Raw genomic sequence first — 12144 nt, 5'->3', positions numbered from 1 at the left:
CCAGGGTCACTTCAGTGCCATTTGTGGTCATAAGTCAAGGACTACTTGCATATTTCCATACAGATTCCCAGCCTGAAGAGAGCGTGACATATATGGACTGCTGGTTTTACTAAATACTATTTGCGTGCTTCACATTCAGAGTGTTCAAAGCTGGGAATTAATAATGAGCACTAAATCCTGTAACCTATAAATAATAGTATTATGTAACATCATTCTGTTTTTATCAATCAGAGGTCCGTAATAACAGGACTATGCTGTTTCCTTGGCAACATTTTCAGAAGTGATTTGCCAATATCTTCATTTGGGATTGTTTTGTTTTGTTTTTTTTGACTTCCCTGCCTCAGTAGAGAGTACAGGTGGTTCTCGACTTACAACAGTTCATTTACCCTGTTTCAGGGGTGAAATCCAGCAGGTTCTGACGAACCGGTAGCGGAAATTTTGAGTAGTTCAGAGAACCAGCAAATACCACCTCTGGCTGGCCCCAGAGTGGGGTGGGAATGGAGATTTTGCAATATCCTTCCCCTAGGAGTGGAGAGGGAATGGGGATTTTGCAGTATCCTTCCCCTGCCATGCCCACCAAGCCATGCCCACCAAGCCACAGCACGCCCACCATACCAAACCACACCCACCAAGCCACGCCCACAGAACCGGTAGTAGAAAAAATAGAATTTCACCACTGCCCTGTTTCCCCCAAAATAAGACATCCCCTGATAATAAGCCCAATCGGGCTTTTGAGCGCACGGCAATAAGGCCAAGCGCTTATTTCAGGGTTCAAAAAAATATAAGACAGGGTCTTCAAAGTTACAACAGCACTGAAAAAAGTGACTTACAGCAATAGCACTTATATACCGCTTTACAGTGCTTTATAGCCCTCTCTAGGCGGTTTACAGAGTCAGCCTCTTGCCCCCAACAATCTGGGTCCACATTTTACCCACCTCGGAAGGATGGAAGGCTGAGTCAACCTTGAGCCTGGTGAGGCTTTGAACTGCCAAATTGCAGTCAGCCAGCAGTCAGCAGAAGTAGCCTGCAATACTGCACTCTAACCACTGCACCACTTATGACCATTTTTCAAACTTATAACCATTGCAGCAACTCCATGGTCACATGGTCAAAATTCAGACATTTGGCCACTGGTTCATATTTATGACGGTTTGCAGGGTCCTGGGGCCACATAATCTCCTTTTGTGACCTTCTCACAAGCAAAGCTGGCATTTGTATCCGAAGAAAGTTTGGAGCTCTGTACCTAGTCTAGCACCGTTAACTCCGTAGAATGCCTGCCCGGTTGTTTTTTTAAATAATCAATAAGCTATTTAATAATTAAAAAATAGGTCAGTAGTTTTTATCTCTTTTTTTTGCGGATAGGACTGGATCTCAGGCTTGGCTGTTAAAAAAAAAAAAAAAAGTAAAGTAAGGTTTGAAATAGATGTGTTTATCACAGAAGTTTAACCTGATGGCTGAAATAAGCCATTTTCTGAACTGGTGAAGGCTGTTGTGTGAATGTTGACACTAACTTTTTGAAGAAGTGGGTACTGTCGACCTCGCCCCATTCCTAAGAGGTCTTTAAGGGGCGTGCATAAGCACACTATTCCTAATAATCACCCCATTCCTAATAATCACCCCATTCCTAATAATTACCCCATTCCTAATAATTACCCCATTCCTAATAATTATCCCTTCCTAATAATCACCCCTTCCTAATAATTACCCCCTTCCTAATAATTACCCCCTTCCTAATAATCACCCCTTCCTAATAATTACCCCCTTGCTAATAATTACCCCCTTCCTAATAATCACCCCATTCCTAATAATCACCCCTTCCTAATAATCACCCCATTCCTAATAATATACCCCTTCCTAAGAATTACCCCCTTTCTAATAATTACCCCATTCCTAATAATTATCCCTTCCTAATAATTACCCCATTCCTAATAATCACCCCATTCCTAATAATCACCCCATTCCTAATAATTACCCCATTCCTAATAATTATCCCTTCCTAATAATCACCCCATTCCTAAGAGGTGTTTAAGGGGCAGGCATAAGTGTACCATTCCTAATAATCACCCCATTCCTAATAATCACCCCATTCCTAATAATATACCCCTTCCTAAGAATTACCCCCTTCCTAATAATTACCCCTTCCTAATAATCACCCCTTCCTAATAATTACCCCCTTCCTAATAATTACCCCCTTCCTAATAATCACCCCTTCCTAATAATTACCCCCTTGCTAATAATTACCCCCTTCCTAATAATCACCCCATTCCTAATAATCACCCCTTCCTAATAATCACCCCATTCCTAATAATATACCCCTTCCTAAGAATTACCCCCTTTCTAATAATTACCCCTTCCTAATAATCACCCCTTCCTAATAATTACCCCATTCCTAATAATTACCCCATTCCTAATAATCACCCCTTCCTAATAATTACCCCATTCCTAATAATTACCCCTTCCTAATAATCACCCCATTCCTAATAATTACCCCTTCCTAATAATCACCCCATTCCTAAGAGGTTTTTAAGGGCCGTGCATAAGCGCACCATTCCTAATAATTACCCCATTCCTAATAATCACCCCTTCCTAAGAATTACCCCATTCCTAATAATCACCCCATTCCTAATAATCACCCCTTCCTAATAATTACCCCATTCCTAATAATTACCCCTTCCTAATAATCACCCCATTCCTAATAATATACCCCTTCCTAAGAATTACCCCATTCCTAATAATTACCCCTTCCTAATAATCACCCCATTCCTAATAATATACCCCTTCCTAAGAATTACCCCATTCCTAATAATTACCCCATTCCTAATAATCACCCCATTCCTAATAATTACCCCATTCCTAATAATCACCCCATTCCTAATAATCACCCCATTCCTAAGAGGTCTGTAAGGCATGTGCATAAAAGCACACCAGCGTGCCTACCATACTTTTATTCATATTCATTTCATGTATTCATAATCATGTTTATACTTATATCTGTTATCTAACACATGCTTGACGAAACAAACAAAAACAAACAAACTGTATTGAGAATTATTGCCCCACATCGCACACAAGAAAGAAGGTATTCCTACCTAGTATATACTTCAGTATTTAAAATTATCAGAGAAGTTATTGTTTTTCATATGGATTGGTAAAACAAATCAATTAGAATACATTCCATAGTATTTCCAGTAGACATATTTTACATTTTCCAACATATTTCTATTTTATTGGGCCATTGTCAGCCAATAAAAAATAATTGAATAGCAGAAAAAGAGAGAAAAAGAGACTCAGACTTCCCATAGCCAAAATACTGCCAAATTTGAGTGAATGTTGATTTGTTTTTTTTAGAATCATGAAGCTATTTTTGATAACAGTGTCTTCAGAAGATAATAATTGTAGCTCAGGGTTGAACTGGGAGTCCTTGGTTATTTTCCTGCAGACTTTTCATTATAGCAATATCAATAGCACTCAGACTTATATACTGCTTCATGGTGCTTTACAGCCCTCTCTAAGCCATTTACAGAGTTGGGATATTGTCCCCAACAATCTGGCTCTTCATTTCACCGACCTTGGAAGGATGGAAGTCTGAGTCAACCTTGAGCCAGTGTATTTATTTTATTATTTATTTTATTTTTATTTTGTCGCATTTCTATACTGCCCAACTCCCAAGGGACTCTGGGCGGCTTCCAACAAAGAATAAAACAATGCGAACAATCCCATAAAAAATGTTAAAAAGAAAAACATTAAAAACTTTAAAAACGTTAAAACACATGCACTCCAATTCGTGGCCGGGTCTTGCAAGATCATCACAACGAGATCAATGGCCCCAGGCCTGCCGGAAGAGCCAGGTCTTCACCGCTTTGCGGAAGGCCAATAGGGTGGGGGCAGTCCGGACCTCAGGAGGTAATTGGTTCCAGAGAGCTGGGGCAGCCACAAAGAAGGCCCTCCCCTGTGGGCCCGCCAGCTGACATTGTTTAGCTGATGGGACCCGGAGGAGACCGACTCTGTGGGATCTTACCAGTCGCTGGGAGCTATGTGGTAGAAGGCGGTCTCGAAGATAGCCTGGCCCTGAGCCATATAGGGCTTTAAAAGTAATGACCAACACCTTGAATTGCACCCAGAGACCAATAGGGAGCCAGTGCAGCTCGCGGAGAATTGGTGTAATGTGGGTGTATCTAGGCTGCGTTCTGGACCAACTGTAGTCTCCGAACACTTTTCAAGGGTAGCCCCATGTAGAGTGCGTTGCAATAATCCAACCGTGAGGTGACAAGGGCATGAGTGACTGTGAGGAAGTAGGATCCGTCCAAGTAGGATCCGTCAACGCTGACGTTGTGGCCCGTCAGCGGCCTGTGCAGCTAGTAGCTGATTCCGACAGCGAGGAGGCTGGTGTGGTGCTGCGCCAGCAGCCTGTGCAGCTGGTACTCGAGTCGGACAATGAGGAGGCTGGAGAAGATGTGGTGCCAGAGGCAGGGATTCAGCCAGGGCCTTCAGAACCTCCAGAAGCATCCATGGGTGAAGAGGAAGAAGAGGAGGAGCCTCTTCTCGATGCACGGGCACGCAGAGCTGCCAAAAGGCAGGAGTGGCTCCTCAGGAGGAGGTCTCCTCGAGGGTAAGGCTTGGGGCTAATTGGCCACTCCCTTAGCCTATTTAAGGACGGATGACAACTGAGGCAGTTTGCAGGGAACAACTTCGTTCACTGTCCTTCGCATCTGGATCTTAGTTCTTTTATCAGTTTCCTTCAAATTGCTTCTGGGCTTTCTGCCAATCCTAGTAAGATTACGATTATTTATTCTTTGGATTCTTGTAGGCTGTTAAGAAAGTTAATTAACAGCCTTTGTTTGAAAAAGACTGATTTAATTTAGTAAACTAAGGTTTGTACAGACTTTGTGAGTGCTGCGTTCTTTGGGTCGAACTGTTGACAGTGGGCAGTGCCTTAAACAGCAATACTGCAGTCTGATCACTGCATGGCTAGTATGCATTCCAACCAGGTATAAATAGTCCTTGACTTGTGGCCACAGTTGGGACTAGAATTTCCATTGCTAAGCAAGGCAGTTGTTAAGCAAATTGCACATCCGATTTTATGAACTTATTTGCCATGGTTGTTAAGCAAATCATTAAATGAATCAATACAGCTGTTAAGCGAATCCAGCTTTCCCCGTTGACTTTGCTTGTTGGAAGCCAGCTGGGATGATCATAAATGGTGATGCTGCAGTTCTTGTAAATTCATACCAGTTGCCAAGATCCTGACTTTTCATCCTGTGACCATGGGGACACCGATAATTGTAAATGTGAGTAATGGTCATAAATCACTTCCCCCCCCCCGTGCCCTTGTAATTTCAATTACAATTTCAAATGGCCATTCAACAAATCGTTATAAGTCAAGAACTACCTGTAACATCTTCAGCGCAGTGAATTCGTTTCCAAGTCAGCTAATGAAACATCTGCAAGACAACCAAGCTCAGAGAGTACCAAGGACTCCACAAAAATGTCTTTATTTATCCAATGTACGTACAATTCCTGGAATGTGATTTGCATTGCTGAGTGTGAGAAACGGGGACCTTAGGTAGCCCTGCTCAGTGTAGCATTATTAGCAATGAATAATCCAGCAAGAAGACGAATTGCATGAGGGAAGCATTTAAGGAGAAACCTCTTCCAAATTTAAATTCCTTCAAATTTCTTCTCGAATCTTTGGTTTTTCTATATCAGCGATCAGAACGCGCTGCTTCGTCTGCAAACACACTTTTTTTAAAACAACCTATTTCCTGTGGATAACTGTGGATTTGTATGCATAACTCACCTTGAATTGTTTTTTTTTTTAAAAAACACCCAATTTTTATTCCACCCGTTTTCCAACAGACTCAAGGGAGTACCATTCATTGCCTGTGGTTTATCTTCACAGCAACCCTTTGCAGAAACTCCCAATGCTGTCATTCAATCTCCAGAGCTGGAGCAAGAGAAACATCTGTTTAATTCATGCCCCGGGTTCAATTACTGCAGTGAGAATAGAAGCAGTTTGCATTTTTAAAAGTATTTTTCTTATGGCCTGTGGTGCTGTCCAAGATGTTTTGGATGCTTGGAAAAACAATAGGATGGCTACTCTTATTACTACTCCTGCTAGTATTGTATTGAGCAAGGCATGATTCAAATAAGAAAAAGAAAAGTCCACCCAACAAAATTAGTTTCCACCTTAACAGCCAAACCAATAAACACATTAATAATTAAGACAAACTAGATGAAGCCATTACTCTACATATTTAAAGCAATGCCTTGCAGTTTGCTCCACTTTACATAGAGTGATTATCTGCCATCAGGTTGGTGGCTTAGTGACCACATAGATTTTTTCTGTAAATATCAATCCCTAAACTGGTACCATGCATGTATAAATCCATAATTAAAATAAAAGAGCTACTAATTTAGGAAACGCCAATATGAATGAGATATATTGGGGTTATCAGTCCCTATGCCAACCTGCTCATTCAATAAAAAAAGTGTTTAAAACTGTTTTAAGGACTATAAAACTTTCACAACAGAAAATGGAAAAGGGGAAATGATTCCTGAACCAAACCCCAGGGCTTGGAGCAGGGGTGAAATGCTCCCGTTTGGACAGGATCACCCGATCCAGTAGCGATGGCGGTGGGTGGTTCGGAGAACCGGTAGCAAAAATCCCTGCGCCCCCCCCCCCCATGCCCAACTGAGCCGCAGGATCATCAGATGCTTTTTTTTTTTACTTTTAAAAGCATTTTTTCTACAACCTCTTCCGACGAAAAAATGCTTTTAAACGTTAAAAAAAAAGCCTCTGATGGTCGCGCGGCTCAGCTGGGATAGTCAGAGGCTTTTCAAAGCATTTTTTTCTGCAACCTCTTGGCCGAAGAGGTGGTAAAAAAAACGCTTTGAAAAGTCTCTGATGTTCCCAGCTGAGTTGCCTGATTGGCAGAGAGGTATTTTTTAAAAAGCCTCTCTGACGATCCCAGCTGAGTTGCCTGATCGTCAGAGGCTTTTCAAAGCAGTAGAAAAAATGCTTTGAAAAGTTAAAAAAAAAAAAAAAGTTGGCCACGCCCACCCAGTCACATTACCCCCACCACCACCAAGCCACACCCACAGAACCGGTAGTAACAAATTTTACATTTCACCCCTGGCTTGGAGACTGATCCTGGAATAGGGAATAGAAAGAAGATTCTGCTCAGAGAAACGGAAGAAATGGGCAGAGTTTGAAATAACCGTGGATAGATTCAGAGGTTGGGATTGACTTATTGTAGTAGTAGTAGTGGTTGTTCAGCCACTATTTTGTGTTTGGCTCTTTGCAGCCCTATGGACCATAACATGCCAGGCCCCCTATGTCCTTCACCCTCTTCCAGAGTTTGCCCAAATTCATGTTCATTGCATCGATGACACTATCTAACCATCTCATCCTCTGCCTTCCCCTTCTTCTTTTCCCTTCCATCTTTCCCAACATCAGTTTTTTTTCTGATGAATCCTCTCTTTTCATCGGGTGGCCAAAGTATTTGAGCTTCAGCTTCAGGATCTGTCTTTCCAAAGGACAATCAGGGTCGATTTCCTTTAGAATTGACTGATTTGACCTCCTTGCAGTCCAAGGGACTCTCAAAAGTCTTCTCCAGCACCACAATTCGAAAGCCTCAATTCTTTGGTGCTCAGCCTTCCTTAAGGTCCAACTCTCACAGCCATATATTACTACTGTTGTGACCTAGGCTTACTGAGTCAATATAAGACACAATTAGTCCCAAACAAACCTATTTTATTGTAACAGCTGAGAATTACGTTTATTCCCAGCTGAGTCCCAATTAGTTGCAAAACAAGTCCTTTGGAAGAAGTCCTTCAGGATAATCACCAACCTTTATCTTCTTTGAAACCATGCCAGAGGCCTTACTTGGCAAAGCCCCACAAAGTTCAGAAACAGACAAGAGATGCCGACTGGAAACAGAGTTAACAACGTCGCTTTCCTGCAAAAGGCCCAAGTGCATTTGTTTCTCTTTTAAGCCTTATGGGAGGGGCCAATCACCTCCTGGCCTTACTCCCGAGTCATCCCTTTTGCTTTAGCTGCTCTTGCCTTCTGGCAGCTCTGCACATGCGTGCACTAGGAACAGACTCCTCCTGTTCCTCTGCTTCTCTGCTGTCCGATTCTGGGGGCTCCGGAGTCCGCGCATCACTCCCAGACGGCCCTGGCCCCATCTCTGCCTCCAATGCAGAGCCCTCTTCGGGGCTTTCCCCAGACTCCAGGACTGGCCCAGGTTCCTCCCCAGCCTCCTCACTGTCCGACTCCGCTGCCAGCTCCGCAGGCTGCTGGCGGACCACAACAACTACTGGGAAAACCATAGTTTTGACTCCACAGACTTTTGTTGACAAGGTGAGGTCTCTGTTTTTTTAATATGCTGTCTAGGTTTGGGGTTGACTAGAAGGTTCTAAATCAGGGGTGTCAAACTCAAGGCCCGGGGCCCAGATCTGGGCCGCAGGATGCTTAGATCTGACCTGCGGGGCCGCCCTGGAAATAGCAAAGGACTGGCCTGCAGTGCCTCTGCCAGTGAAAATGGAGCTTGGGAGGGCCGCACATGCCCCCCCCCAGCTCCATTTTCTCTGGCAGAGAGTTGCAGGAGGCCATCGCAGCTGAAAATGGAGCTTGGGAGCCTGTTTTCTCTGGCAGAGCGCTTGGGCCACCACAGGCCCACAACACGAGTGATGTTGAGCTGACCACGCCCACCCTGGCCATGTCTGCCCCGGGCCCTGCAAAATCAAACACAACCCTGATGTGGCCCTCAATAAAATCGAGTTTGACACCCATGCTCTAAACCAAGGTTTCTCAACTTAGGCAATTTTAAGATGTGGTGGATGGACTTTAACTCCCAGAATTCATCAGTCCAAACGTCTTAAATTTTGCCAAGGTTGAGAAACACTGCTCTAAATAGTGGTTTGAAAAGGAAGCCATTAAGAAGTTGTGCGATATATACTTGGCTAGCGAAGAGAAAACCACAACCCAATTGAAAAGAGGAAAGTACCTACTGAGAAATCTATATTATACTAACAAAGTGCGGTTGGATAGACCTAACTGATGTATAAAGAGATATAAGTTGTTCTGTCTCCCTCGGAACATAATGTACTTGCAGATATGTTTGTTATTTGTTATGCTGTCTTGTATGTTATTTATATGGTGTGTTGTTATTTTTTGTTTTTTTTAATGGAAAATGTAAATAAAGATTATTTAAAAAAAAAAAGAAGTTGTGCGATGTCATGAGAAATATGGTGTGGAAAGTCTTGAAATGCCCAAATTGCGATTTTTGACAACTGAACTGCCCAAATTGCATTTTGGGACAGGTGGATTTGACATTCACGGACTGTCCTTTACTCTATGAGATTGTTCAGGCAGGTGACTCCATCTTCTTTTATTGGTGGGGGTAGGGGAGTGGGTGGCTGCCTATATAACACCAACATTTTCAGAATGTGCTTCTTGGGAACTGAATGTCAACCAGTGTTCCTCGAGGATCTTGGAGTTACTGGGGACTAAAATGTCTTGACATCAAGGTATGCTTTACCTTCATCTGATGATCAAATAAGGTTCGAGACTTTACGGTTCTCCAGAATGAGTCACTTGAAACAGAAAGGATACTGCGTTTGAAATTTGTTGCAAACTCTCTTTCTCTAGCAGCAATGGACCATGTTTTCAAAGACGGAGAGTCTACTTTAGGGTATGGCTCAGTGGTGCTATTCAGCCGGTTCAATCCGGTTCGGCGAACTGGTAGCAACGGCTGCGGGAGGCTCCGCCCACCTGCCCGGACATCATCACATCCCGTTTTTGACGCTCTGTGCATGCATAAAAGGTCTTGCGCATGCAGGGAGGTGGTGCATGTGCTCCCATTTACGAACCGGTAGCGAAGTTAAGTGAATAGCAACCCTGTTATGGCTGGCTGGGGAATTCTGGTAGTTGAAGTCCACATGTCTTAAAGTTGCCAAGATTGGGAACCTTCGTTCTACTTGACTTGGTTTTTATGAGGCCAAGTGTATGTATTAAACCACAGTTTTCTGCTTCTGTCTTTGGGTTTATGAATGGAAGTTCTCTCACTTACCCCATTAATCTGGAACTTTACCATTCTCAGAACAGATTTTGGCCAGGTGTACGAGGAGGGAGTTCCAAAAGCCACAGAAAGGCTTCGACTCTGTGTAGGTGCCAAAAAAAACGGAGAATCATGGGCTTTCCTGATAGCTTGGCTATATGTGAGGATTATTTAATTATTAGATTAGTTTTCAAATCCTACCCATATTATTTTTATAATTAACTCAAAGTGGTGACAATAACTAATACATCTTCCCCCTCCTATTTGCCTCACAACAACACCTCTGTGAGGTGAATTGGGCTGAGAGAGAGTGGCCCAAAGTCACTCAGCTGGTTTCCATGCCTAAAATGGGATTAGAACTCACTGTCTTCTGGTTTCTAGTCTGGTGCTTCAACCACTAAACCATTGTAGTACTGGCACATCAAGAGGCGCACCAGTACCATCACCCCCCCCCTCCAAGCTGCAAGTAGAAAGAGTTCCTAACTCATCTCCTCCTTGGTCTGCCTTTTTTCATTGCCAGTGCCAGTGATTAAATCCAGGAATTTGCATGGGAAGCAGACGCACTGTTGCACGTTAGTTAATCCTCGAAATAAACGGCGGGATGCATGCCCTTAAAACAGTCTAGAGGTTAACGGCTGCCTTCGCCGCCGCCCATTGGGGTCTAGAACAGGGGTGCCTGGGGATACCCATTGCTAATGCAAATGCCATACATCTCAATCATGTCCTGCCTAGATTGTGTGTGTGTGTGTGTCTCTCTCTCTGTGTGATGATTCTCCATCCTGGTTCCATTTCCAGGTCCTGAATGTTTGCACAGCTTTAATCCATGTGACTTAAAAACTGCATCTGTTCAAGGAAGAAAAGAAGGAAAAGGGAGGAGAGGAAAGGAAAAAGGAAGAAAAGGAAAGGAAAGGAAAAGGAAGGAAAGGAAAGGAAAAAGGAAGGAAAGGAAAGGAAAAAGGAAGGAAAGGAAAGGAAAAAGGAAGAAAAGGAAGAAAAGGAAAAGAAAGGAAAGGAAAAGGAAGGAAAGGAAAGGAAAAAGGAAGGAAAGGAAAGGAAAAAGGAAGGAAAGGAAAGGAAAAAGGAAGAAAAGGAAGAAAAGGAAAAGAAAGGAAAGGAAAAGGAAGGAAAGGAAAGGAAAAAGGAAGGAAAGGAAAGGAAAAAGGAAGAAAAGGAAAAGAAAGGGAAGGAAAAAGGAAGGGAAGGAAAAAGGAAGGGAAGGAAAAAGGAAGGGAAGGGAAGCAAAGGAAAAGGGAAGCAAAGGAAAAAGGAAGGAAAGGAAAAAGGAAGGAAAGGAAAAAGGAAGGAAAGGAAAGGAAAAAGGAAGGAAAGGAAAGGAAGAAAAGGAAAAGAAAAAGGAAGGAAAGGAAAGAAAAGGAAAAAGGAAGGAAAGGAAAGGAAAAAGGAAGGGAAGGGAAGGGAAGGGAAGGAAAGGAAAAAGGAAGGAAAGGAAAGGAAAAAGGAAAGGAGAGAGTAAAGGAAAAAGGGAGGGAGGGAGGGAGGAAAGGGGGGAAGGCAAGCAATCAGGAAGACAAGTGTACAAGAAGCAGACCAATGTGAAATCTAGACCAATTCCTGCTGCCTTTTTAGTAACCAGAACGAGGCGTTCTGTTATTATCTCTCTACTGTTTTTTTCCCCCTCTAGACATGCTTCACTGTATGTGTGACCAGAATTCAAAATCTAAGCACTGAGATTCTTTTCCTTTCCATTTTTTTGTGGTGGGGGTGGGGGGGGTGGGAGTGGGGAAGGAACAAGCATTAGAAGCGGTAAGGAGGAAGGAAGGGTTAACAGATTATGTTTGTTCCAGAAAGCCTTTGAGCCTTCGTTATTGCTAGAAATAATAAAGCTTAGATGGTCTTGGATGGTGTTTTGGAAATTAGATAATACAAACAATTATACGTGTATTTCTGCTCATCGACAACTGTGTATATTAGGGAGATTTCTCCCAGGAATTTAGAATTCTGAATTATAGACCTCTTTCCCCCCCCCCCCCCAAATGAAACCACTTTAAATATTCTTTATTGGGCTGGTTTTTTAAGAAAAAAAATCTTAAATAATTAAACATAAATTAAACATAAATAATTG

The sequence above is a fragment of the Pituophis catenifer genome, unplaced genomic scaffold, assembly GCF_029215685.1.
Source record: "Pituophis catenifer annectens isolate HBS135680 unplaced genomic scaffold, rPitCat1.0.hap2 SCAF_1, whole genome shotgun sequence".
Lineage (NCBI taxonomy): Eukaryota > Metazoa > Chordata > Lepidosauria > Squamata > Colubridae > Pituophis > Pituophis catenifer.
Note: the sequence above shows the minus strand (reverse complement) of the source record.